The sequence below is a fragment of the Loxodonta africana genome, unplaced genomic scaffold, assembly GCF_030014295.1.
Source record: "Loxodonta africana isolate mLoxAfr1 unplaced genomic scaffold, mLoxAfr1.hap2 scaffold_29, whole genome shotgun sequence".
NCBI classification, from domain to species: Eukaryota; Metazoa; Chordata; class Mammalia; order Proboscidea; family Elephantidae; genus Loxodonta; species Loxodonta africana.
Window position 1 is genome coordinate 433069 of NW_026975011.1, and position 22048 is coordinate 455116.

At 41.4% G+C, this 22048-nt stretch overlaps 1 long non-coding RNA gene across 1 annotated transcript in view; it reads right to left on the bottom strand.

Moving 5' to 3' along the window:
- LOC135229365 (uncharacterized) overlaps positions 1–22048 on the bottom strand; it is a 170209-nt gene that overhangs the window by 127685 nt on the left and 20476 nt on the right. The gene's annotated exons all lie outside the window — the stretch shown is intronic.

The following is a 22048-nucleotide window of genomic DNA, read 5'->3' on the forward strand; positions in this document are numbered from 1 at the left end:
GTTATTTAAATTTCTGGTTTAACCCTTCACCTTAAAAGTATGTTGAGTCTTACCAAAATCTTTGTCTAGTTCCAAATTTATCAGCATGAATTGAATATTTTTCCATTTATCTCACATCTGCTAAGTTTGGGGATAATCTATTATGCCCCAATAGGTAACTAATACTCTGACCTGCTGGCCATTGTTGTAATCACAAAAAACTTGTTTCTGACAGGTAAGTACTTCTACCTGGCCTCTGTTGGGCTGGGATCCCATTACTTATATTGGTATGAGGTAGCCCAGCTCCCACTAACAATCTCAGCCAATAGAGAATTGTTGTTGTTTGTTGCTGTCAAGTCATTTCCAACTCACGACAACCCCATGTGTGCAGCGTAGAACTGCTCAATAGGGTTTCCAAGGCTGTGACCCTTTAGAAGGAGATTACCAGGCCTGTCTTCTGAGGTATCCCTGGGTGGGTTCAAACTGCCAAACTTTAAGCTAGTGGATGAGCTCTGAACTGTTTGTGGCACCCAGGGACCCCCTAGAGAAGACAGATATCAGTGAGCTCAGTGTTGTTGCTGCTCCCCTCATCTCTGAATTCCTTACTATTTTGATGAAATGGGTGTCCTTCAGGACCTCTGAGAAATGGTCTTATAGAAACTAACTCTGGCACGGACACATATTGGAGACTTTTACCCCATCTTCCCACATCTGACACAGCAGGACTGGCATTTCTATTTCATAGATAGTGGGCCATTGCCTTTTCCAAGCATCCAAGAGCAAACCCACAGCTTATGAAGCCCATTTCCAGAGCCCTCGCTATGGCAAAAAATCCTTCTTAGGAGAGAGTTCCCCATATCAACAAACTCTCCTTGACCCAACTTTATATTAAACTCCCCTTGATTCAGCACCTTCAGCACTCGTCCCTCAGCACACCCCCGTCCTGCTCACACAAGGCAGCCAGGTCTTGCAGCTCCTTCAGTGTACAGTCCCTCCCCCGCAACCACAACAGCACTGCCCCCAGTGGCTATGCTGGTATCTGACAGCTAAGTATCTGGACAAATGCATGGGACACTATCTTAGGACTCTGCAAAGGAAATTGTTGAAGGTGGATGGGGTTGAGGGGAACCAGAATATAAAGTATGAACATTCCAGAGGTTGAAATTAAATGAGCCTAAATCTCAGAGCTGCACACCCATTGTGGACAGAAACAGCTCGAGAGAAGCCCTCTCTCATGTAAATGGGACAGACGGTTCGTAAAGGAGAGAGACGGGCAGGTGGGCAGATGGGCAGACACCTGAAACTCTGGTAGAGGAGAATCCTTTTCTCTGACCAGAGTACAGAAGAGCGAAATATTGTAGAGGATGCTCCATTATATTTTCTCTCTCTCTGCTGTTAATTGGCACCTAGTCAATTCTACCTCAAAGGCTGAGACTTTTCAAAAGCAGATCGCCAGGCTTGTCTTCTGAGGCACTTCTTGACAGGTTCAAACTGCTGGTTGTCCAGTGCTTTGGCCCCATAGGTAGAACCAGTCACTTATGTGCACAGCAGAATGAGGAGATTAAAACCCCAGCATTCCTGCCAGTGGGCCAGGAAAGCACTCCTTCAGAACTCAGAGAGCAGCAGAGAAATAAAGACTGGGGGCTGTGCAAGAAAGAGATTCTATGAACTTGTTATGAACTCCTGGTTCACCCCCCAGATGCATATGCATTGCCCTAACCCTAAGAAGGGTTATCAAATCCTTTAAGAGCCGCAGTATGGGTTAGAAGACCATCAAGATTCCAGACGAGTGGAACTCACATAGACTAGACTGGAATATAGCTGCAAATGGTTCAAAAAATGAAATAACATTTGAGCCATAGAATACAGAAGACAAGACAGAACTTGCAGCTGGAATATAACTGGGTCAACTGACTGTTAAAAAAAAAAAATCTCCATAAAATTTAAGCAAGTCTTATAGTCTCGAAATTATAAGACACAGATTTTAAAATGCTATTATAATCATTCTCCAAGAAATAACAGGGGTAATATTCAAATAAATGGAAAGATAAATAGATGCTATTTGCAAATAAAAATTTAATATGTTAAAAATACAATGGTGGAAATAAAAAAATTCATTTGATAGTTTCAACAGCAGAATGGTGATGACGGAGAAAAAAAGCTTAATATTGAAAAGGAAATGTTTATTCTGAAAAGAGAGAAAAAATATGGAAAAAATGAACAGAGCCTCAAGAATTAGAGAAAAAGCCTATTTATTTATTGGAACTCCAGGAGAAGTTGAGAAAATGTGTTCTGTAGAAAAACGGATTTGTTGAAATACTAGGTGAGCACTTCCCAAACTGGGTAAAGAATAAAATTACAGATTGAGAAGCTCAGCAAACCCCAACAGGTTAAACCTAAAGAATTCTATGCAAAAGTATTATATTTTTATGCAAATATTGTTACGTGTTTTTTGCAAACTACACGCTTCCCCCAAAAATGGCATATTTGCAAGCATGCTATGCTAATTTTTTACACCAACATGTAAAAAATAAATAAAATCAGGTACTGTTCTTATAAGAGCACCTGGGAAGGGGAGGGCTCAGTTCTCAAAAAATATCTATACTGTGTGCATTATTTGCATAAAAATACAGTACATCATAATCAACTGCAGAATAACAAAGACCAAGAAAATACCCAGGAAAAAGCTAGAGAGAAAACAATAGATTTCACATGGGAAAAATAATTTGAATGATTCTTTCTTCATTATCAGAAACCACAGAGGCTGAAAGGTTGTGAAACAACATTTTTTCAACACTGAAAGATCAGAAACATTACCCCAGATTTCTATATCCGATCATTACCTTCAGGACTAAAGAAAAAATAGTGCCATTCTTAGGGAAGGAAAGCTGAGAGAATTCATCGCCACCAGACTTCTCCTAAAAGAGACGCTAAAGGAAGTGGTTCAGGTGGTAGACTTGGAATTTCAGCCGTATTTCAGGAAAGGAGAAAACGTGGGCACTATGTGGGTAAATATACTGTGTTAATACTGTAGTCACTGCACAACATGGCTCTGGACATGACTCTTTGGAAAGTTTTTCCAGTCTCTTGGAAACGCTTGGGAATATACTCTTGTATAAGAGAACGGAATTAATTTTGACAATATCTGACAGGTGTCTGTAGTCAAGTCTGGTGAAGCAACTGGAAACTATATTTTGGGACCCAAAATAAGGTGTGGTAACAAAAAAATGAGTCTCAATTATGATGTGGCCATGAGCTGGCTCTGAATGCCGGCCTTCCCCAGAGAGGCGTTTCAGGCATATTGGTAGCAATGACTTGTTCTTGTTGCTAGGTGTCATCGAGTGGATTTCTGCGTCATTGCAGCCCAGTGTGAAGGCAGTACTGTCCCCACAGGGTTTTCCGAGTTGCAATATTAATGGGAGAAGATTGCCAGATGTTTACTCCTTTGAGCATTTGGGTGGGTTCAAACCACTGACCTCTCGGTTAGCAGCCAAGCACTTAACCTTGGCACCACCAGGGCTCCTTGGAATAATGGCAGCACCACAGAAGTTGGTATAAATCTCCCCATGGGCCTTCTCTGAGAAGTAAGCTCTTTGCTGAAGTACCAAGTTTACTTTTCATACATAGTCATTCTGTACAAAGTCTAGATAAGAATTAGAGTGCTTCCTCGAGTGGGCAATATTTTACATGCCCTCCATAAAGAAAATGCTTCAACGGCAAAGTTTAAAAATAAACCAAGGCAGTTCCCATCACCTCTTGCCTGAAAGGGTCTTCCTGAGGATTTCCTGACATACATGGAAAAGGATGTACTAGGCACTGCCTTCTTTTTACCTCTTCCCTCCTAAACAAACAGAAACCTTTGCTAAGATGTCAGGTGTCCAGCCCCAAACTCCTCTTCTTATCCTGTATGTAAGTTCTGTAATGAGACCAGGACCCAGGCAGTATTTCCCATCTTTCAAAGTTTCGAGGTCCAGTGAAATCCTGTTACAAGTCACTAGATCAGCCCAGGAGCTGGAAGACTGAAATTCCTGGTCCTCTGACCAAGTGGGAAGGGCAGGGTGGGATTGGGCAGAGCCTCCTTGACCATCACTTGCCCCAAGAGGCTCTGGAGGCTGCTTTATGTTATAAATCAAAGGCCCTTCCAGCCCAGTTGCATAAGAGCAGGAAAAGGCTTTTTCCACTGAAAGAAGAAATGGGCTCAGGAGCAGCAGGTTTGAGGCCATTTAGCTTTGGTCAGCTTTGCGGCTTCGGATGTCATGGTCACTGGTCACCTTCACAACTGGGTCTTTATACCTCTCCACCTCTCTCTCCCTCCCAGTTTTGTCCCAGCACCATGGGCTGTGGCTTCTGCTAGTTTTAATGATTTCAATGTTTCAGTAGCTCCTCACCCCACTCAGACGAGGCAGGTTTGCAGGGTGTGAGGGACAAACCCATAGTGCTGCTTAGGTGTCCTTCAACAGAAACACTCCTGAGGTGACAAGATGTCCTGACTGATCCTGAGACCAAGACAGAGAGAAACTCAGTGAGAGGGTCATTGGCTTCTGGAAGTGTCAGCTCTCTCAGGGTCATGTCCTGGGGTCATGCCCAATTGCAGGAAAAATGAAGTGGCTCTGAACCTCGGTGTGTTGACCCTCTAGTACACAGGACCCGGAAGCCTCAGGAGGATTCTGTCTTAATCTAACCCAGCACTGGGGAAATCCTCACAGGGTGGGAGCAGTGATATTCCTGGGAATCTTCATTCTAAAAATATCAGAGCAGTTGATACAGTCTTGGGAGGTGGGAGATGAGAAAGCTTGGGAGCATAGGAGAGTGACATAAGAGGGAGGGTCCTACCACTCTCTACCTCTGGGATCTTGTATAGGTTTGTTTGTTTGTTTGTTTGTTTGTTTGTTTAATGCAACTTGGGCTCCAGGCAGGCACTTATTGCTAAAGTTGTATTTCTCTGTTTTAATTTATGATATCTAAGTCAAATTTGGAGTCTTGAGCTCATTTTGATAATGTCTTTTGTCTGTGCAGACCAGAGTCCGCTCACAGCCAATGATGAGACCAGAGGAAACAAATTTCCTAGCCTAGACCAGGGCAGGCTCTCTGGCTCCTCAAACCAGGAGTACCGCCCCTGGGAAGCCCTCCCAGGGCAGCGCAGGCGGTGAGTCCAGTCTGGCGCCGTAGGAGGGGGGACAGGGGCGGGGGCCAGGCAGTCTGGCCTCTGTGGCTTTGCCTTTTCCTCCCGGAAGTGCATCTCGAAGGCCTCCACGTTCGGGTCCTGACGCTAACCACAAGTTCCCACCCTTCTGTGTCCACTGCGTGGACCCAAGTCCCCATATGCCTCCTCTGGCCTCCTATCCCACCATAAGCGCTGTGATCAGGCTCAGGTATGTACCCTGGGTCTCACCCTCTATGGCCTTAGGCTTCCCCTAGTTCTGGTGAGGCCTGCCAGCCTGGTGGGTCTGAAGTCCTTTGGGGCTGGGTGGGCTGGGACTGTCACAAAAGGCTCCTGAAACCAGCCCTTTCCTGCTCCTGGTGAGCTTGGGGTGGGGCAGCCTGGGAGCTCGTGCTTCCCCCGGGTGCCCCTCTCTGAACATCCCTGCCGCCCCCTCTCCCACAAACGCCCAACTGCCGCCTCCCTGCCTCCTAGTTCTAGAGGCGCCTTCTCTTGATGCAGAGATGCAACTGGTTATCTCACCGCACTGCACCCAGAGTCAGTCTCAGCTGGATTAAAGACCTGAACCTGAAATGCACAGCTTTAAAACCGCTGAAACACAGAACTCGTTGTCTACTGCATTCCAACTCATAGTGACCCTAAAGACAGAGTACAACTGCCCTGTAGGGTTTCCAAGGAGCACCTGGTGGATTCGAACTGCTGACCTTTTAGTTAGCAGCTGTAGCTCCTAACCACTACTCCACCAGGTTTCCTAAAACTGCTAGATAGGTGGGAAATGAAAAAAAAAAGTAAATGAAAAAAAATTAAGAAAAAGAACAATTACAGAAGATGTAAAAGAAAAAAATTAACCAAAAACCACTACAAAAAAAAAATCACATAATGTGAGAGTGTAACCTCACATTATGGACTCAAGGTGGCTGGGGTGTATCTTTCTTTGCAAATAAGTTTTAGATAAGGGAATTGGTACCAGGAGTAGATACACACCTTACTTTGTGAAAATGGAAAATCTGGGATTGATGAATTGGCCTGGATGAGGCAGAAAATGGTGATAACCACATAATATTTAAAGATGAAATCCTAACAGCCTAAAACATGCAGTGAAAATTTTTCTAATTAGCACCAGAAGGGGCCTTTAATCACTACACAAAATGGGTCAGTAGTTCAAGATCTCCCTACAAAGATGGAATCAACTCGATGGCCAACTGCTTCTGGGTCTGGTAGAAGACTTTCAGGCAGGTTCCAGCAAACATGCAAAAAACAGATCATTTCAATCTTGTACACAGCCAATAAAGAAGAGAAAACTATGAGATGCTCCCCAACTTGTTCCCTAAGGCTACTTTAATATTGATACCAAATTAGAAAAGGAAGGTATAAGAAGAGTTACAGGACAAGCACACTAAGCAACTGAGATGCAAAAACCTACATAAAGTGCTGGCAAAGAAATCTGGCAAAGTATAAAGCAAGTAATATGCAAGCATCAAGGGGGGTTATTTTCAGCATACAAGCTTGAGTGAACATTAAAGATTTAATAATTTAATTCACCACATGTGTAGGTTAAGGAAGAAAAGACATAGGCTCACCTCAAGAGACGGTGAAAAAGCAGTGATAAAATCCAATCACACTGAGATATAAGAACTCTGAGCTAAGATGGAACAGAAAAGGAGTTCCCGAATGTGGAAAACTACAACTCGAATGATAGTTCCTGGTGAAATGTGGGATTTTCTCTTTAAAATTAGTTAGCAATAAAATAAGGATGCTTTCTCTCATTATTTCTATTAAATATTTAACACTGGAGGTCCAAGCTAGTACAAAAACAAAAAGGAAGAAAACATATAACTCTTATTATTCATAGATTATAGGAATGTCTGCAGAGAAAAATTTAAAAACCATAGAAAATATTAGAATTAATACTAGTTAATTATAAATATAAAGTAAAAAATAAAGTGAATTTCTATGCAGCAGCATCAAGCCGACTCTGTCATAGCTCTTAGTGAAAGCAGAGGACACTGATAGGGAAACAGCAGGATTCAGGTGGACTAGACCAAGGAGGGAAGAGCACTATTTTACACTGGGCTGGATTTATAAGAAAAAAATAACACAGTTGGGTGGCTTTAAGGAATAGAAATTTATTTTCTCACAATTCAGGAGGCTACCTGCCTGAATTCAGGGCATGGCTCATGTCTACTTCAGCTTCTGAATTCAGGGCATGGCTCATGTCTACTTCAGCTTCTAGCAGCTTCCAGCCACCCTTTGTGTTCCTGGTCTTGTAGATGCATCTGCTCCATTGTCTGTCTTCCTCTCCCACTGAGTGCGTCTGTCTATTCTGCTCTTTTTATAACTCAGAAGGGACTAGGTTTAGGACCCACTCTACACTGGTATGGTCTCATCAATATAATTTTAAAAATCCCCTATATCCAAATCTGGTCACTTTTACAGGTACCCAAAAATATGCAGGTACAGCAGTTAGGATTTCAGCATACCTTTTGGGGTTATACAATTCAGTCCATAATAGCACCCTCACCAGATATTCTGGACTGAGAATACTAGCATGAGCAGCTGAGAGTGGTTCTCGTTTTTTTCTGCATTAGTTGGCTGTAACTTGTCTCAATAGTCACTCATATGAACTTTGGAGCAACTTATTATGAAGACCCTGGCCAACCTTTCATAACCATGTCCATTGTGTGGGAAAACACACAGACTCCCATCACTCAAGCCTTGAGAAATTCATTGATAAGGGTGGAATGGGGTTGGGACCAAGAATTGTTTCATGGCCTTGATAACATGGCATAGGTGTTAGATATCCACATGGAGATGTTAAGTAACAATACTAACAGCTAACACTTACTGAATACATGCACTGGTGCCAGGACTCTAGTAAGGGCTTCTCCTTTCCTAAGATATTTGTTCTGCATGATAACCCTATGAGGAACGTACCATTATAATGCAAATTTTATACATGGAGAGGCCCAAACAGAGATTTAAGCTGACATTTGAGTATGAGTCTGGACCCAGGAGGAGCTGCAATGGCTGGAGGTGTAAATCTAACGTCCTCAGCTACAGACCGATGGCTGTGGACTCATTGAGGCATCCCAGAGAGAGGGCGTCAATAGAGAGAGAGAGGACTAAGCACCGAGTCTGAGGGCACCCTGACATCTAGAAGCTAGCCACATGAACCACAACCTACAAATCTCTCTGAAGGCCAGTGTGGTTCCTGGAAGGTGGTCTGTCCTTTCTCTAGGCCGAATTTCCCCACTGCTCCTCACCCCCACACTGGCTTGTCCCCTTCTTGATGGCAGGGACAGTGTGTAACTTTCACCACTGCCCAAGATCCCAAGGTTACAATAACACTGGTACGGATATCAGAATGATGGAGTCAGGAAGCATGGTGGTCACATGCAACCAGTTGGAAAGAGAAAACAGCAAATAAAGAAGGGGAGAAGACCATGAGTCAGAGGAGTGGGAGAAATGAATATTTCCTGAGTGCCAAGTAAGGCTGGGCATCTGCTAGTGGCATGTAGTTCCTCATTTAAACTTCAGAGGGACACAATGGGTGGAATAGACATTGCTATCCACTTTCATCATGCAAACGTTTTATTACCTTTGATTTTAACAGTAACTTCTTATAAAAAAATTTTTTTTTCTTATAAAAACAATTGGGAAAATAGAGAAGAGTATAATAATACATCTCATCAATTGAGTACTATCATTTTGCTTCAGCAGCTACACATTTTTGTTATTGCTATAAATATAACACACAACCTTTGCCAAGTGAACAAGTTGTACAGGTGTACACACTATCAACAGAAATTAACCAGCTGTGCAACCCTACCCTTAATCAGTGTGATTTTTCCATCACTGTAACCCGAAACTCAGTTTCCGTATGCAATAACATCGCTTTATTCCCTTCCTCCTGCCCCTGAGAACCCCTATAAACTTTCATCTCTATACATTTGCCTGTTCTTGTAAAAGGCATGCTTTTTAATTTCAAAGTTCATGACAAGCTACAAGGGTGAATTCATGTGGAAGCAGAAGTTATTTGCAATACATACACCCTACTACAAACTCGGTTCTAGAATATATAAAGGATGATTCATAAAGAAAAAAAAAAGAATTCAATAGAAAGATGAGCAAATATTTGAACACTCTATAAAAGATTTCTGTATGGCCAGCATACATATGAAAAGGGACTAAACTTCACCAGTTATCAGAGAAATTCTAATAAAAAGTCAATGTGATCCTAACCCCCCCCACACACCAGAATGCCTAAAATGAAAAAAAAAAGAAATACCAACTATTTGGTAGAACAAGGAGCAACTGGAATTCTAATCTACTGCTAGTTGAAGTGTAATTTGGTACAACCACTTTAAAATGCTTTGGCCATATCTTCTAAAGCTGTGAACATACATATATCCTATGACCCAGCAATTCTACTTCTAGATACATACCCAATAGAAATGGGTACATATGTTCACCAGAACACATAAGTCTAACCATCTGCTAAGGAATGAACACCCTCCTTCTGAATGCCTAACTTTTGTTTTTAATTGTTCTTTAGATGAAGTTTTACAGAGCAAAGTAACTTCTCATTAAACAGTTAGGACATATATTGTTTTATGACATTGTTTACCAACTTCAAGACATGTCAACACTCTCTCTTCTTGACCTTGGGTCCCCTATTACCAGCGTTCCTGTCCTCTCCTGCCTTCTAGTCCCTGTTCCTGGGCTGGTATGCCCCAGGAGTCTCATTTTGATTTATGGGCCTGTCTAATCTTTGGTTAAGGGTGAACCTCAGGAGTGACTTCATTATTGAGCTAAAAGGATGTCTGGGGGTCATATTCTCAGGGTTTCTCCAGTCTCTGTCAAGCTAGTAATTCTGGGTTTTTTTTTTTTTTGAATTAGAATTTTTTTCTACATTTTTCCCCAGTTCTGTCCTGAATGCCTCACTTTCAAAGCATTATTCTCTGTCTGTTCTAAGGTGATGTCCATATATAATGATAAGTTTATACAGAAAAGTCTAGAGCTTTCTGTGAAATTCTGCAGCAAATCTCCAGAGGCTCATGTTCTTATAGTTTCTGTTGCCTCTGCAGCTACTGCTTCTGTCTGTCCTTCTGCTGGGTGCACCACACAGAACCAGTTATAAATTTCAACCTCATCTTGTAAATTCATCGGAGTCCTACTCACACAAAAATTTTATTGGCTCTAAGAACAGCTGTGTAGATGAGGTACAGAAGGGATTTCTATTGCAGCAAAGCAAAACCTTAAAATGAAATGGCTGGAAATGGCGGGCCTCCTTCTGTAAAAATGCTTTTCTATACGGAATATGGGAAAATGCAGTTAAGATAAGGTTTATGCAAAAAGGCAAAAAGGAGTGTTTGCAGCAATTTGGTAATCATTTAGATCATCTGTAAAATTATTTTCATCCTTTTTCTCATAACTTACAGGAAATGAAGTTCCAAAAGGATCACATATTTAAAAGCAAAATATGCAACCATAAAAATTTTAGAAGAAACTATGAGAGTTTTTGTTTGCTTTTTATTGGTAAAAGAGAAAGATTTTCTAAAAATCCTAAAGCTGTGAAGGCTAAAACTGGTAAGATACAGATATAGATATTTGGCATATGAAAAACTATATGAAGAAAGCAAAAATACAGGCAAAAATCTGAAGAAAAATTTGCAGGCTAAGGATTTGAATAGGCATTTCTCAAAAGAAGATATAGAAATGGTCAATAATCACATGAAAAGAAGCTGAACCTCATTAGCCATTAGGGAAATGCGAATCAAAACCAAAACGCACTATTCTTTCAAAACCACTAAGATGGCTCAGATCAATAGGATGGACAACACAAGTGGTGAGGATGTGGAGAAACTGGAACCCTCATACATTGCTGGTGGACATGTAACATGATCCAATCGTTTTGGAAAACAGTTTGGCAGTTGCTCAGAAAGGTAAACATAGAGTTAGCATGCAACATAGCAATTCCCCTCCTGGGTATGTACCCAGGAGAACTGAAGCATGTTCACATAAAAACTTACAAGAGAATTTTCATAGTAGAATTATTTATAGATAACCAAAATGTGAAGAGAATCGAAAAGTCAAGAATTGATAGACAAGCTATAGTATACTCATAAAATGGAATATTACTCAGCCATTAAAAGGCATCAGGTACTAATACATGGCACAATATGGACAAACCTCAAGAACATTATGCTAAGTTAAAGAAGCCAAACAGAAATGACCACATGGTGCATGATTCCATTTACATGAAATGTCCAGAATAAACCAACAAAGAGAAAGTGGATTAGTGGTTGCTACGTCTTGGAGGAAAGGAGTAATGAAGATGACTACTAATATATAGGGCATTTATTTACAGGGTATTGAAAATATTCTGAAGCTAGACAGTGGTGATTGTTGCACAATTCTGTCCATATACTAAAAACCACGGAATTGGGCACATTATAAAAGTCAATGCTATGGCTGGTGAATTATATCTCAATAGAAATATTTGTGACTCCCGAAAGACTAATATTTCGATTAAATATATAGGACCTATAAATCAGTAGGGGAAAAACAAACCGATTTTATTATGTCTCTCTCCAACCAAAGTGAAGGAGGTACATTCAATTAGTACATCTAATTTTTTCTATCTCTTCATTATACAAGTTCTGTTCTCATTGTATATACCTTTGAGTTATACAAGTCCTAGTCTCCATTTCCTTATGCCTGTTTTCACTATTGTATCTACATAAGCAGAGCACTACCATGGTTTTTATAAAAACCCACCTACTCAGATCATTTTTGGAAGCTTCTTAGGTGCCAGGAACCAGGATACTCTCACCAACACAGCAGACAAGGTCCTGCCTGCATGGGTCTTCTATTTTTGTGGAGCAGTCAGATGATAAACGAGCCAAACAGCATGTAATGTTACCTAACATCAGGAGGAAGACACGTAATTTTGGAGGTGTCCCAGCTGTGTTTCTCTCGTGAAGAGTTCCCTCTTTCCTCTGAACCCAGTGGAAAGTAAATACTTCGAAGGAACTGTGAGGTCAGTAAGTGTGAAAAAGATATTTCATTTCAGTTTGATCGTGTTGGTTTTACCTACTACGCAGTCAACATTTTTTTTAAACATTATTCTGCAATTGACATCAACCACCCCCCCCAAAAAAAAAAAACAAAAACAAAATCCACTCTCTTGCAGTCAATTCCGACTCACAGTGACCCTGTAGGACAGAGTAGGGTTTCCAAGGAGTGCCTGGTCTAAGACACAAATAATGGACACAAATAATTCTTGCTTATGAGAATCTGAAAGCTATTCACTGTGGATTTTTGAGGGACTCAGTAACACTTGCAGAGATTTCCACGTGGGCGTGGTGCTCTAGTGTGAGTGAGCATCGGGGGGAATGGACTCCTTGTGCAGTTTACATCCTTCTGGAGATTATGACACAACAAACATTCCCTCTTCATCGTCCTGCATCTTGTAAGAGGACAGAGGGAATTCTTAGGCAGAACCCTTTGAAAATGCATGGCAAGAAATTTTATTGAAACATTAAATTCAAAATAAAGTCTTCCTACGTTCTTCAACCTTCCGTACCTCCTTTCAAAGAGGTAGCTGGACTCACAGAGTTGAAGTCCTGAAACTTTGAGACTGAAGAGTCTGTTGTAAGAGTCTCAGCTCATTGGAGTAATCATGCTGAGTGAACTGGAACGCAGGGGAAGAGTGGGAGTCAAACAGCAGAGACCTACACATTGGGAAGTGGTGAGGCCTCCTTTTTGATAATGCCGTGGGGTAGGTGGCAGCACCTCAAAGGGTAATGTAGGCACATAAGTAGACAAACCACGTTATGGTGTTCCCAGCCCTGCCAAGGTTCTCATGCTGCTTCTGGGAATGGAAGCCACAGAGACAAAGCCTCTAGAGAGATCACTCACATAGGCTAGGGCACTGGCTGTGTTAAAGATCTTCCCCAAAGCTCGGTTCTTCTTTAGACCCTGGGGTACCCTGAAAATAAACCAACACTAAAAATACCACTAAAAATAAGTTGAAATTTCACCCCAATTTTGTAAGTAGAGAGCTCTGAGTTGGAATTCAGTTTATTTAAAGAAATATCAAGTTTTCTTGCACACATGAATTTGTGCTGATTCACATTTACAATTCATATTATCCATTCGTCCATGAAATCAACAAAGATTTACGATATAACAGCTACATGTGAGACCCTATGCCAGTTGCCCTTCATGATGAAATTACTCAGAGAAGTGCCCTCACTGCCTGGTGAGAGAAACAGCCAAGTTAACAGTTGTATCAGTCATGTATTGCTGTGTAACAAATGACCCCAACTGTAGTGTCTTAAAAGAACAACAATTTTCCAGCTCACAATTTTTCAAGTTGTCAATTTGGAGCTCTTTTGATCTGGGCCAGCCACAGTGGCTCACAACATGGCTTCCTCATGTGCCTACAATTTGCTTCCAGTTCAGCTGGGAGCCAGTTCATAACATCGAGTCAGTGAAACTGCTAGATCCTCCCTCCACTGGTCTTCCATCATCAAGCAGGCTGGCCTGGGTTTGTTCCCATGAGTTCTGGGTTTAAGATCAACAAAAGGGCAAGTCTCAATGTAAAGTCTTTCAACTCTCTCCTTGTATCAGGTTTTCTACTATCCCAATGTCCAAAACAATAATAACGTCAGCCCCAACTAAGGGGTGGAGAAAGACTTCTACTGCTAATGAAAGGCGCTCCAGAGTCTCATAGAAGGCATGGGCACAGACAGAGGATGAATGTGTAGACATTTCTTACATCAACCACAATAGGTAAATTCAATTGAGTTTTATGCTGTGGTAAAGGGTTTTGCAGGTACAATGGAGTAGGGAGCAAGAAGTGAACAAATCTACCAGGGGGATATTTAGGGAAGAGCGCAACCAGGAAGTGATGCCTGAACCAAGTTGGGAATAAAATTGGATAGTTAAGGGGTGACAAAAGGCCCAGGTCCAGGAAGCCCCGTGTCTTCTCCAGAGAGAAGTCTGAGGAGACAGGCTGAAGCCACTGCGGCATCTGGTACATTTGTGAACAGATGCAGATCATCTTTTGTTCTACTGTTTTCCAACCACTTCTCCCTGTTTATAGTTTGGAGTCACACAAAACGAGCCCCTAGGATTTCGCTGTTGAAACCTTTGTTTTCCTCTGAGAAGTCATCACCACCCCAACTTTCTTAATTGGTTCCTCAAATGCTCTCCCCATTTGCTAGCTCCTTTTCTAAATGGGCTCCAGAGTGAAAGCAGAGTCCAGAAGATGCAGGGGTCATGGACTTACCCCAAGTCAACTCCTAAACCTCCCATTCTGGCTGACCACAAATTCCTGAGTCTTAGCATTTTATGGTGAGCTCATAAGCCCAAGCTGTTGCAATGGGGTCAGTTCTCTTAACCACCATGCTTCACCAGAGAATAGGCCATCAGATGGGATGGGAGTAAAAATCTTCTAGTCACAGCGAAGAGCCTGTGTGAAGCCTCAGAGAGTAAGGAGACCTGAGAGGTGTTCAGAGTAGATACTGTATGACCAGGGCTGGATTCTCTCTCTAATGGTCTCTTGTCATTTATTAGGGTGGCCTGGGCTGTTCCCATGGGTTCTCAGGGTTTGAAGCGCAGCAAGAGGGCAAGGAGGAGCCCTGGTGGTGCAGTGGTTAAGGGCTCAGTTGCTAAAGGAAAGTTAATCAGTTTGTACCCACCAGCTGCTCTGCGAAAGACATGGCAGTTTCCTTCTGTAAAGATTACAGCCTTGGAAATCCTATGGGGCAGTTCTACTCTGTCTTTCAGGGTCACTGTGAGTTAGAATATACTTGACAGTGATGGGTTTGGTTTTTGGTAAGAGAGCAAGCCATGATGTGTCTAATTATATCTGGTCTCTGCTTCTATTAGTCTTTGTACTGTCCCAAAGGCCAAAGCAATCATAAATCAGTCCAAATTCAAGGAGTGGAGGAAGAATCTTGCTCTTGAGAAAGGGAGCTGTAAGTCATATAATAAGTATGGATACATACATATTAGAACATGTGGCCATTTTTACTATCCATCACAACATGTAAATGCAATCAAGTTTGTCCCTAGTTGTGGCATCTTAAATACAATAGAGTATGGAGCAGGGTAGGAAATTCTACCAGGTGTAGGGTTGGAAAGGCTTCCACCAGGAAGTGATGCTTGACCTAAATTTTGAAATAAGAGTGGATGGTTAGGAGATTTTCTTTTTTTTAATACTTCCAACCACTTGTCCACATTCTACCATCTGTAGTCACACAAAAAGAGCCCTCTGCTCCCACGTTGACATCTTTCATTTTCCTTCAAATCCTCAGGCTCTCCTCTACCTACCAAGCACAACTTCCCAAATCCTGCCTTAAAATATTTCAACGATTTGTTTGTTCCTTTTCTAATTGCCCCCTGGACAAAAAAGGAGATCAAGTAGAGGACAGTGGACCTTTCCCAGAGGGCTCTCCTAAGCCTCCCAGGCAGGTCGACCATAGACGTCTGGAGTCTCAGTGCTTTTCTGTGATGATGTAATCCTACCCTTTTTAGTGGCTCCAAGGGAGAAGCATGTGGACAGGCCAAGAGGCTTCACAAGGTTTAGAGTCAGGAGGTCAAGAGAGAGTGGCCTAGACACCACCACTGAGTGATGGTACCTCCAGGCAACAGACCGAAAACTCCATTCTGCACGGATGGCTACGAAGGGTGAGTCTTTTGGAAGAGTCTTCTTTTATTTCATCAATAGATATATATTGAGTATCTCCTATGGGTGAGGCTCTGTCTCAATTTCTGGGACTGCCAAATATGAGGCAGACCCCATCTTTGTCCCCAAGTTATTTACAACCCATTTGGAAGACACAAATTGGAAAATGAGCATCTCCTATGACTCAGTGCTATGATGGAGGATTACTAGTTGCTCTGAATACATAAAGCAGGAGCACAGACTGGGTACCTTCGAGGAGGAACCAGTCAACAGGAAGGGAGAGAACATCTGCTAGTCAGAGGGAACAGCCTGTGTGAAGGCTAAGTGGCAAAGGAGACCTGAGAGGTGTTCAGAGTGGACATTGTGTTTCTAGGGCTGGAGAGATTTGATTCAGGGCCAGAGAAGAGGTTTGGGAGAAACAGCGACTCATTATACTCTTCTGTTCCCTCAACTCACAGTTCCCTTCCCCTTGGATGATAACTTCTTTAAGTGAACATTTCAATTCATTTTTAAGATATAATTTCCCTCCTCCCAGCCTCCTAGCCTCTCCCACAACAGTTGCCATATTTTTTCCTAGTGCGGTGTTTAGATTCGAACTGGGCCCTTAGAACTCAGCGATGTCAGCGATGATGTCACACAAGGGTTATTGGAAGCCTTGGTGCTCAATCAGATCCCAAATGCTCTTTGGAGAGGTTGTGGGTCTGAGGTCTCCTGTGGGAGAGCGACTTTGGATACCAAATTACAAACGGTTCTGCCTAAATCAAGGTCCCCAACTTGTGAGGGAGCAGGAGATCAGTGGGATTCAGACCCAAATTCTCACAAAAAGACCATACTTAATGGTCTGACTGAGACTAGAGGAATCCCAGCTGTCATGGTCCCCAAACCTTCTGTTGGCCCAGGATAGGAACCATTCCCAAAGACAACTCATCAGAGAGGAAAGGGACTGGACAGTGGATAGGAGAGAGATGCTGATGAAGAGTGAGCTATTTGTATCAGGTGGACACTTAAGACTGTGTTGGCATCTCCTGTTTGGAGGGGGGATGGGAAGATAGAGAGAGTAGGAAGCTGGCAAAATTGTCACGAAAGGAGAGACTGGAAGGGCTGACTCATTGGGGGAGAGCAAGTGGGAGGATGGAGTAAGGTGTATATAAACTTATATGTGACAGTTTGACTCTATTTGTAACCGTTCACTTGAAGCTCAATAAAAGTTAATAAAAAAAAAAATTTTCAAGATCCATCCTGAAGTACAACACTGTCAATGATAGGATAATATCCATACGCCTACAAGGAAGACAAGTTAATATGACTATTATTCAAATTTACACACCAACCACCAGGGCCAAAGATGAAGGAACAGAAGATTTTTATCAGCTGCTGCAGTCTGAAATTGATCAAACATGCTATCAAGATGCATTGATAATTACTGGCTATTGGAATGCAAAAGTTGGAAACAAAGAAGGATCAGTAGTTGGAAAATACGGCCTTGGTGATAGAAAAAAATGCCAGAGATCAAATGATAGAATTTTGCAATACCAATGACTTCTTCATTGCAAATACCTTCTTTCACCAACATAAACGGTGACTATACACATGGACCTCGCCAGATGGAACACACAGAAATCAAAATGACTACATCTGTGGAAAGACACGGTGGAAAAGCTAAATATCATCAGTCAGAACACGGCCAGGGGCAGACTGTGGAACAGACCATCAATTGCTCATATTCAAGTTCAAGCTGAAACTGAAGAAAATCAGAGCAAGTCCACGAGAGCAAAAATATCCCACCTGAATTTAGAGACCATCTCAGGAATAGATTTGACACATTGAATACTAGTGATCGAAGACCAGACCAGTTTTCGAATGACATCAAAGACATCATCCATGAAGAAAGCCAGAGGTCACTGAAAAGACAGGAAAGAAAGAAAAGAACAAGATGGATGTCAGAGGAGACTGAAACTTGCTTTCAGACGTCGAGCAGCTAAAGCAAAAGGAAGAATTGATGAAGTAAAAGAACTGAAGATTTCAAAGGGCCTCTCAAGAAGACAAAGTAAAGTATTATAATGACATGTGCAAAGAGCTGGAGATGGAAAACCAAGAGGGAAGAATAAGCTCAGTGTTTCTCAAGCTGAAAGAACTGAAGAAAAAATTCAAGCCTCGAGTTGCAGTAGTGAAGGATTCCATGGGGAAAATATTAAACAACACAGGAAGCATCAAAAGAAGATGGAAGTAATACACAGAGTCATTATACCAAAAAGAATTGGTCGATATTCACCATTTCCAGAGGTGGCATATGATCAGGAACCAATGTACTGAAGGAAGAAATCCAAGCTGCTCTGAAGGCATTGGCGAAAAACAAGGCTCCAGGAATTGATGGTATATCAATAGAGATGTTTCAACAAATAGATGCAGCGCTGAAGGTGCTCACTCGTTTATGCCAAGAAATATGGAAGACACCTTCCTGGCCAACTGACTGGAAGAGATCCATATTTATGCCTATTCCCAAGAAAGGTGATCCAAACGAATGTGGAAATTATAGAACAACATCATTAATATCACACACGAGCAAAATTTTGCTGAAGATCTTTCAGAAACGGCTGCAGCAGTATATCCACAGGGTACTATCAGAAATTCAGGCCGGTTTCAGAAGAGGACATGGAACCAGGGATATCCTTGCTGATGTCAGGTGGATCCTGCCTGAAAGCAGAGAATACCAGAAGGATGTTTACCTGTGTTTTATTGACTATGCAAAGACATTCGACTGTGTGGATCATAACAAACTATGGATAACACTGGGAAGAATGGGAATTCCAGAACACTTAATTGTGCTCATGAGGAACCTTTACATAGATTAAGAGGCAGTTGTTCAGACAGAACAAGGGGATACTGATTGGTTTAAAGTCAGGAAAGGTGTGCGTCAGGGTTGTATTCTTTCAGCATACCGATTTAATCTGTATGCTGAACAAATAATACGAGAATCTGGACTATATGAAGAAGAACGGGGCATCAGGATTGGAGGAAGAATCATTAACAACCTTCATTATGCAGATGACACAACCCTGCTTGCTGAAAGTGAAGAGGACTTGAAGCACTTACTAATGAAGATCAAAGACCACAGCCTCCAGTATGGATTACACCTCAACACAAAGAAAACAAAAATCCTCACAACTGGACCAATGTGCAACATCATGAGAAATGGAGAAAAGACTGAAGTTGTCAAGGATTTCATTTTACTTGGATCCACAATCAACAGCCATGGAAGCAGCAGTCAAGAAATCAAAAGACACATTGCATTGGGCAAATCTGCTGCAAAGGACCTCTTCAAAGTGTTGAAGAGCAAAGACTCACCATGAAGACTAAGGTATGCCTGACCCAAGCCATGGTATTTTCAATCACTTTATATGCATGTGAAAGCTGGACAATGAATAAGGAAGACGGAAGAAGAGTTGACGCCTTTGAATTGTGGTGTTGGCAAAGAATATTGAATATACCGTGGACTGCCAAAAGAACGAACAAATCTGTTTTGGAAAAAGTGCGGCCAGAATGCTCCTTAGAGGCAAGCATGGCGAGACTGCGTCTTACATACTTTGGATAAGTTGTCAGGAGGGATCAGTCCCTGGAGAAGGACATCATGCTTGGCAGAATACAGGGTCAGTGGAAAAGAGGGTGGATTGACACAGTGGCTGCAACAATGAGCTCAAGCATAACAATGATTGTAAGGATAGCGCAGGATCAGGCAGTGTTTCGTTCTGTTGTGCGTAGGGTCGCTATGAGTCGGAACCGACTCAACGGCACCTAACAACAACAACGACAATCTCTGAATACTTTAAGGGCCTTCGTGTGTAAGAGGGAGAAAATATGATCTGAGTTGATCCTGAGACTCTCTCTTAATGTTAAAGAATGCTGAATAACAATTCAATAGAAAGGTTCAATAGCAAAGATCTATGTTAAAAGATTTAAGAATAGGTTGAAGATTACTAGAAACACGCACATTTAATATTTCAACTATAGTCAAATTGCTAAAATTTTATACTCCTTGCACACAGCTGAATATAATAAAAAAATTAGGCTAATATTAAGTGAAATGAGCAGGATATAATATTTATGTAAATATACATAAATGTGTGTGATACACATATAAAACCCATTGCCGTGGAGTCTATTCTTACTCATGGTGTTCCCATGTGTGTTAGGGTAGTCTCCACATTTTCAATGACTAGAATATACCTCTATAAGCAGGACAAAATTAAAGGAATATATTTAAATAATAAATTAATAGAGATGAAAGTATTAAACCTGTGGAGAGGTTGCCCAGGAACCCAAGACTACAATAACATTGGTATGGAAAGCAGAAGGATGGTGTCGGGAAGCCTGGTGGTCACATGCTTCCAGCTCTGAAGAGAAGAGCAAATAAACCAGGGGAGAAGACAGTGAGCCAGAAGAGTGGGAGAAATCAAGTATTTCTCGAGTGCCAACTAAGGCTGAGCCTCTGCTGATGGCATGTAGTCCCTCATTTAAACCTTAGAAGGATGTAATGGGTGGGATAGACCTTGTTATCCCCTTTCACCATGCAAACATTTTATTAATTTGAACAGTAGCATGTTACAAAAACAAATTAGAAAATAGAGAAAAGTATAATAAAGAATACGCCTCATCCGTTGCCCCAGCAGCTGCTTATTGTTGTTATAAATATACCACACAACCTTTGGTAATTGAACAACTGACAGTAATTACCATTAATTGGCTATGCAACCCTGCCCTTAATCAATGTGACTTTTCCACCACTGTTAACCAGAACTCAGTCTCCATATGCAGGAACACCCCTTTATTTCCTCCCTCCTGCCCCTGGTAACCCCTAATAAACTTTTATGTCTACACATTTGCTTGTTTTTGTAAAAGAAAGTTCACGACAAGCCACAAGGGTGAATTCATGTGGTAGAAGTTACTTGCAATACATATATCCTACACTGACTTGGTTCTGAAATACATAAAGAACAACCCAAAAAGAAAAAAGGAAAAAGAAAGCAGACAGTTTGATAGAAAAATGAGCAAATACTTGAACACTGTATAAAAGATTTCTATATGGCCAAAAAACATATGAAAAGTGACAAAACTTCACTGGTTATCAGAGAAATTCTAATAAAAAGCCACAATGTGATACTATCCCCTACACGCCAGAATGGCTAAAATGGAAAAGATGGAAAATACCAACGATTGGGTATAACATGGAGTAACTGGAGCTCTAATCTACCGCTAGTGGAAGTGTAATTTGGTACAACCAGTTCAAAAATGTTTTGTCTGTATCTACAAAAGCTGTGAACATACATATATCCTAGGACCCAGCAATTCTACTTCTAGATACATACCCAGTAGAAATGGGTACATATTTTCACCAAAACACATACACTTCTCAGCATCCGCTAAGGAATGAACACCTTCCTTAGGAATGTCTAACTTTTAAAGCATTATTCTCTGTCTGTTCTAAGGTGATGTCCATATATGATGATAAGTTTACACAGAAAAGTCTAGAGCTTTATGTGAAATTCCACAGCAAATCTCTAGAGGCTCATGTTCTCATAGCTTCTGTCTCCTCTGCAGCCCCTGCTTCTGTCTGTCCGTCTGCTGGGCTGCACCACATGGAACCAGTTATAAATTCAAGCCCATCTTACACTCACCAAGGTCCTATTCACACAAAATTTGTATTAGCTTAAAATAAAAGGTGTGTAGATAAGATTTTGGGGGGGGGGATTTAATTGCAGCAAAACAAACCTTAAAATGAAATGGCTGGGAATGGTGGCCTCCCTTTGTAAAAAGGTGTCTCTGTACGGACTTCGGGAAAATGCAGTTAAGATATGGGTCATGGGAAAAGGAGGGTTTGCAACAATTTGGTAATCACTCAGACCACCTGTAAAAATGTTTTCATCCTTTTTCTTATACCTTACACAAAACAAAATTCCAGATGGATCAAATATTTAAAATTAAAATATGCAACCATAAAAATTTTAGAAGTTTTAGTTTTCTTTTTATTGATAAAAGAGAAAGACTTTCTAAAAATCCCAAAATATGAAGACTAAAACTGTTAAGATCTATAGATCTTTGGCATATCAAAAAGTATATGAAGATAGTAAAAATACAGGCAAAAAGCTAAAAAATTTTGCAGGCTAAGGATTTGAATAGAGATTTCTCAAAAGCAGATATAAAAACTGTCAATA